We start from the raw sequence: 7,281 nt of genomic DNA, 5'->3' as shown, positions 1-7,281 counted from the left end.
AGTCCTTCCTTGAGACAGGTCCAAAGCCAAACCTGAAGACAAGTGCCCTAACATCAGAGTTCAGCAGCCCAGGCAGGCAGGGCTGTGGGTAGAGTCTGCACCTGAGCCTTGCCAGGACCAGTAAGACTTGTTAGTGGCTTCAAGGTCATGTGGGGCCTTTAGTAACTCTCATGTCAGTATTTACAAAATCCATGTGATTATTTTCCTCCATTAAGTACATAGGAAGGCATATTTTGAAAGCAACAGTCTTAACCAATGACAGAGCAGGCAAAAGTGAGAAGACTATTAACATTCTGCTATTAAAAATTTGCCATCAAACCCCACTCCTTTCTTAATCCATAAAATTACCTGTGAAATATTTGTCACTTTGTTTTGTTGGTTGTTTTTTGGGTTTGTTTTTGGCTTTTTTTGCTTAATAAATTGTGTTGTTTTGAATTAGAAACTCATTTGCTTGGCAATATTTTCATTAAACACAGATGTGTTTCTCATCTCTTATCACACAGGGTGTAAGTGCAAGGCTCAGGGAATCTACTTTAGTAGCCTGAAGTGGCAAGCTTATCTGTGCAATTTGCTATTCCAAAACTTAATATTTAGAAGAGTCTTTCTTAATGCTTGTCATTTATTATCTCAGCTGCCTGTTTCAAAATATCTAAAAGCAAGCCATTATCAGTTGAGAGTTCTGCCTGAAGAACTGCAACATCAAACTTCTATGGTTGCTCATGACTGTGGGTAATTACAACTGTGGAGTATTCCTGTATACGATGGAATGGTGCTTATTTTGTCTTCACAGAAACTAGAGAAGTGAAATTTCTTGCTGTCACAACCCATCTGACTTGCTCCAGACTGGACAGGGAGGACCAATATTTCTTTTTTTTCCTGATGCTTACTAGAGGGTTGCCAGTACTTGCATACATTCTGGTTAACTTCAAATGAATGCTGTTACTTGGAAAGAGAAAATTACCTTCTGGATTTAGTGTTTCAGGAAATCTGATTCTTCTGGCATTGTGCTTGTAAGGGTCCTAAAATTGTTTCAGTTGCAACATTGCCAAGTCAAAACTAGTAATTCAGGACAAAATAGTTTTACTATAATTAGAAAAATACAATGAAAGTGATTTCATAATCACCATTTTCCTCACCTGGTTACTGTTGTGTAACAGTGGACAGGACAATCAGTCAAGTATGAGGAAGTGGTCTGGGGTGGCATTGCTGCTGAGGAATCCATGTGAAACCTCTATGGACTAGCTACAAATACCACCTAGGGCAGCCTTCACAAAGAGTCAGGTTGTTATGGGGTAGGCTTTAACTCTCATTTCCCTGTGGCTTGGCTCATGCTTCCCAAGTTAATATTGCTGCAGCCTAAGGGAACCTTTTCTTTGATGTCGAGATTTTGCTAGGACACTTAATAATGTGCTGAGCCTCAGCAGCCTTCCAACCACCTTTCTCCCTCCAGTTTTTCATTCTCTCTCTCGCACCAGGAGTCCCCAGACAGGACGATGTCCTGGGTTCAGCAGTAGCAGTCATTTTTTGCCTTAGTGGCTGGTGCAGTGCTGTGTTTTTGACTTTCAGCCTAGGAACAACGCTGATAACACTGATGTTTTTAGTTGTTGCTCAGTAATGTTTACTCTGACCAAGGACTTTCTGAGTCTCATGCTCTGCCAGGGAGGAGGGGAAGCCAGGAGGAAGCAGAGACAGGACATCTGACCCAAACTAGCCAAAGAGGTATTCCATACGACAGCATGTCATGCCCTTTATAGAAACTGGGGGGAGTTACCTGGAAGGCCCACATTGCTTCTTGGGTCGGGCTGGGTATCGGTCGGTGCGTGGTGGGCGGTTGATGTGCTGGCCATGCTCTTTCTAATGCAGCCTGCTGTTACTCTGGCCACTGTTGAAGATTTTCACTTAGTTTATTTTACCTCTCACACCTGAAAAAAATTGGGTTACGTTGCAAATAATTTTGAACACGTGTCTAAACTGATGCAGGCCCAAAACCGAGAGACAGCTAAATTCTGCTTAGAATAGAAGTGTTAATGAAGTTGTCAAAAGAAGCATGACCAGCAGGACAAAGGAGGTGATCCTGCCCCTCTACTCTGCTCTCATGAGACCTCACTTGAAGTACTGTTTACAGTTCTGGTGTCCTCAACATCAGAAGGACATGGAGCTGTTAGAGTAAGTCCAAAGCAGGCCACGAGGATGATCAGGGGGCTGGAGCGCCTCCTGTATGAGAAAGTTGGGGCTGTTCAGCCTGGAGAAGGCTGCATGGAGACCTCAGAGCTATGAATGAGCTATAATTAATAGTCCCTCCCCAGCATCCTTATAGGCCCCCTTCAGATACTGGAAGGTTGCTATGAGGTCTCCACGCAGCCTTCTCTTCTCCAGGCTGAACAGCCCCAACTTTCTCAGTCTGCCTTCATATGGGAGGTGCTCCAGTCCCCTGATCATCATCATGGCCCTCCTCTGGACTTGTTCCAACAGTTCCATGTCCTTCTTGTGTAGAGGACACCAAATGCTATGTTACATTTTATATCTAGATTTCTGAAATAAATAAAATAAATACAAAGTTGGGTACTACATACTGAATAAAAAAACAGTTCTCAGGCAGCCCTCAGTCTGAAGTAAAGGATAAAATCCTCTAAAGTCAGTAAGCTCTTTCAGGCTTTTGATAATCCCAGTGGATTAAAAAAGACTGATGATGATGATAATGATACCTGACAAAGCAAACATGGTCTAGGACAAACCTGAACAAAGCTGGGTAAAACTAGCAAATACTGGGCAACTGTATCAGCTGTGTAACAGAGGTAAAAGGGCAGCAGATACAGCTGTGAGCATGATCCTGGGAATATCACTGTCGGGCAAAGTACAAATATAGAGCTTGTCAGAATGGAAGATTTCTGAGAAGGGGAACAGCCTCCTATCTTTATCTCTCTTTTTTCCATGAGGTATACAGGGAGATGGAATAGTATGTAAACAGATGACAGAACACTGAGATCAAGGCTGACTCTCCTCACCTTATTTCTCACAGGGGCAAAAATGACCTTACAAGACCATAAACTTTGACCAGCTAGATGACCAAATATGTTACGATGTTTTTCTCTCTACTGTGGGAATTCAAGGCCTTTTCTTCCATCCTCACCATTGAAAACTAGAAGTATCTAAAATTGAATGTAATTGAGTTTACTCACTGTAAACCAGAAGTGAGATCAGAGTCAGAAAATGCCTTCCTGTGATTTTCCAAAGTCATACAGCTAGCAGAAGTAGGCTCAGGAGCAAAACCCACTTGATCCTGAGCTGTTTTCTGTAATAAAATCAAAGACCATTTCTGAGGGAACTGAAAATGGACATGGTGTCTAAAAAGTAAGCAATGAGGAAGTGTGTACTTGGAGGAGAAAAAGTAAAATCAGGTCTGAACAGAAGTGAAGTTTTCTATTGATAAGAGAAGAAATGCTACAGCAAGTTTACAAAGAGCATTAGGATTACCTCTGTTTAAAAAATGTATGTAACTTTTCATCAAGCATCCCTAGGTCACAAAATGGTTCATGCTATATTCGCAAGGATGTGGTTGTGTCCCTCTCTGGTTCTGAGAGTCTGTATATACAAAGTAAAATAAAGTACTCAAACAGAAACTGACTAAACAAGGGAACTTCAGGTACTCTGTGGTTTTAATAACACTGGATGTGACCAAGGGTCTTCTCCATATGAAAGAAAATGATTCCTACAGAGTTCTTATAGGAAACACTCCACAGGTACACCTATGCCCTGATTGTATCTTCTGTGTTCATGCCTTTGTTTCTATATTCTCATGCTCAGCAGTGAGTGCAATTATGAACGCATGTCACTTGTTTAAACAAATGCTTTGTTTGGCAACCTTTGTTTCCTGCTGCTGATGCAGCTGCAAAATTGTGTGCACAGTGTGTTAATTTTTTACCTTTGATACTATGGTAAGGGGTTTCTTTCCTAACAAAAAAAAAAAAGGAAACCAATGAACGAGACACCAATCTCTTCTGATCCACACAGAACATGAAGGCAGCACTTCCTTAGGAAACAACAACAGTAAATGAATGCTGATACAATGGTAAAATAAGCTAGATATTTCCTGGAACCACATGATTCTTCATAACATGACAGAGAAAAGTTAGCATATACATAAAATGTGAGAGAGAAAGAGACTAAAAAAAAAGAGGATGACAAAGGTGAGGCAATAAAACAACAAAGAATTATATTATTTGGGACAACAGGCTAACAGCATGACAGGATATATCTTCTTCTACAAAACTGAAGTTCTTGTTCATTCTTATAAGGGGGAAGGAAAGCGAGATTGATTTGACATAGGCACTTGAGCAAGTTACCATGGTTTAAATCAGGATATAACTTAGAGTATATCTACTTCTTCTCATTGCTTGCTCATGGACAGTTGCTTACCCCACGGTAAAGTGAAGCCTTCATTCACTGGAGGGAGACTTACACTGAATTTCATTACATTATTGCAGAAATATTCAGGTGAGCACACTTTTGAAAGTGCATAAAGCTTAGGAGATTGTGAAGCACAGGAGGCAATTATCCTTGGTTAGTCATTCATGTGTTGGTACTGTAAATTAAAGATTAAAACCAGATTTGGGCTTTCTGATTGAAGCACGAAGGAGGTCTCCTCTGTTAGGTTGTGAACAGGAAGATTTGTTTCTTCTGCTGTATACAAATGTTTTCTGTCATAGTTCATGCTGCGTGAAGAGTAGGTTGTATCTGGCTGTGTCAGTCTCAAGGGGAAGAAGGGACAGGCTGTGATAACAGTCTCTTCATGATTTATTGGTGTAGTTCAAAATTCTGAGCGACAATGCCTTCTGCTTTGGGAAAAATGATAGGGAAAAAAATCTTAAGTCTTATCTCTGGTAAGACAGAAAAAAATCCTTAAAACCAGTGAATTAATTACATATTCTGGATTGCTGTAATGATGAGAGCAGACAGACTCAGTAGCAGAAGGCAGTGCTGCAGCCCTTCTCGTTAAGAAATTGCTGTATTATTTTATTATGTTGCTATCTCTGATCATCAAAAATGCAGACATAGGTAGATCCTGCCAGCACTTCCTGCAGTTGATTTGACGACTATAGGTGAATAGTATAATTGGTTTATGACAGTGAAAGTCTTTTTGGTTTGTATTGTTTTAGGTGAGAAATGATTTAATGGCAGTACAGACAGAGGTGGGATCTCACATCCTCAGCAGAATGTGGGTTAATAATCTCAGAGAGGTAATGTACTGATGAGAAAACAAAACAGGTTTGACATCAGAGTTGGATTATGATGGCAAAGGCTTTTACTAGCAACTTTCCACAGCAGGTAATACAGTGGTATTTATATTGCTGGTTTTCTAGCTGGGACGTGGCAATTGCTTGAGTGCAGCAGAAACTGGCACATGTGTTGCAGAGCAAATCTGTGCAGCAAAGTGTGAAATAATCCTGTGTGAAAAGTCAGTTTATAAGTAGTTTAACCTTTGAACTTCCTAATCTGCTTGTGAAGGAAGAGAACACAGCAAATAAATCAACAGACTTGGCTGAACAGTTACAAATCTGGAAGCAAAAGCAAGGTTTTTTCCTAACACACTGGTTGTTAATTCTCAGGATCATGAGGACTCCTTAATACAGAAAACACCAGCTTGAGTAGTCCCTATAAGCACTTCTGAAGATGTGACTCATCAGTATAAATTTCCCTGCCTGAAACACAAACCCCCTCAAGTCCTGTCCTCTGACTCCGTAACTTCCAGACAGATGAGCAGGAGGAATTGCTGGTCCCCTGGGATCAGCACTTTGGAGTTTTTGTGACATGCACCATATCATTTCATACAGGTACAAAAGTCCTGCAGTGGACGCCTTTAGTTTGAACATGACAAAGGTACAGTGAGAACACCGTAACAAACCACTGGCCCGACAGCCAGGGCAACAGCACCAGTTAGCCAGAGGTTTGTAGGTGTCAGGGTGGCAAATTACAGCGGAACCAGATGGATTCAGTTGCGTGTTGTGATGTTGCAGAATGGGACTGAGCATCCCATTTAAAGAATACTTTTATGCACAAGTGTGAAAGTCATCTCTGGCTCTGCTGAAGCTGAAAAATGGAAGTATGGTGACGGTCTTGTTTGGGCAACACTGTGATATATAAGGATACAGTAAAATAATCTTATCTTTGTCATCTTTCAGAGCTAATTGTGTACTTCCTCCATGCTTCCATTTTGTGCTTTTGCATGTATTTATCATTCCCAGTAGGTTAACAGAAGGTTTTCCACCTTCGCCCAGTCATTCTGTTCTCACACCAAACGCAGGAACAAAGCAACAGAAAAATCAATCTGATGAGTTAATTTAGCAAATTCCCACTTGCTGCCTGTTCTTCAGCTGTGTTCGCATGCACAGTGACATTTTTCTCCTTAATGTGACAGCTTACATTCAGATCATCCCACCTCAGCGATGTGAGCCATTTGAGTGGGGAGAAATGTAATGGGAGGAGTAGGGAACATGCATGGAAGGGGAATGTATCAGTGAGCGGCTCAGCACAGGCAGCTGTCAAGGTACAGATACACCTTTGATCTGCTTGTTTGGACAAGCTCTGCTGGCCAGAGCCTGTGCCTACATTGCCTGGCAGGTCTGGAAACAGTAAAGAGGAGATGTAGCGCTGGAGTTCGCAATAGCCCTGAGACACCATCAGAGCAGGATGGCTAGGCTGTGGCCTGCAGGACACGGGCACTGAACGTTTTGCTTCCCTGGCCATATAGTTCATCTTCAGGAGAAGGGAAAGCTCAGGGGGAACCTTATTGCTTTCTGCAACTACCTAAAACAAGCTTGTAGTGAGGTGGGGATCAGCTTCTTCTCCCAAGTGCCAGGACAAGAGGAAACGGCCCCAAGCTGCGCCACGGGAGGGGCAGATGGAGATGAGGCGCAATTCCTGCCCCAGAGGGTGCTCAGGCACTGGAACAGGCTGCCCAGGACAGGGCTGCAGTCACCGTCCCTGCAGTGTTCACACAGCGTGGAGACGAGGCCTCAGTGCCGTGGGCTGGTGGCCTGGGGTAATGGACGGATCTTTTCCAAGCTCGTGGGTGCTATGATTCTATGATCACCAGCCGGGGAGCACTGAGGACCCTGCTGTGGAGCCAGCAGGGTTTTGTGGAGCCCTGGGAGCTGCGGCAGCGCTGTCTGAGCGCTGCCTTGGGGCTCTCTGTAGACCTGGGGGTCCCGAGCGTGCGGCGCGGCGGGACTACGACTCCCGGCATGCCCTGCTCCAACCGCGTGTACTACAGGTCCCGGCCTG

This window comes from Pezoporus occidentalis, unplaced genomic scaffold, assembly GCF_034315485.1.
Source record: "Pezoporus occidentalis ecotype Australia unplaced genomic scaffold, CSIRO_AGI_Poc_V1 ctg367, whole genome shotgun sequence".
NCBI lineage: Eukaryota > Metazoa > Chordata > Aves > Psittaciformes > Psittacidae > Pezoporus > Pezoporus occidentalis.
This window is presented reverse-complemented; position numbering follows the sequence as displayed.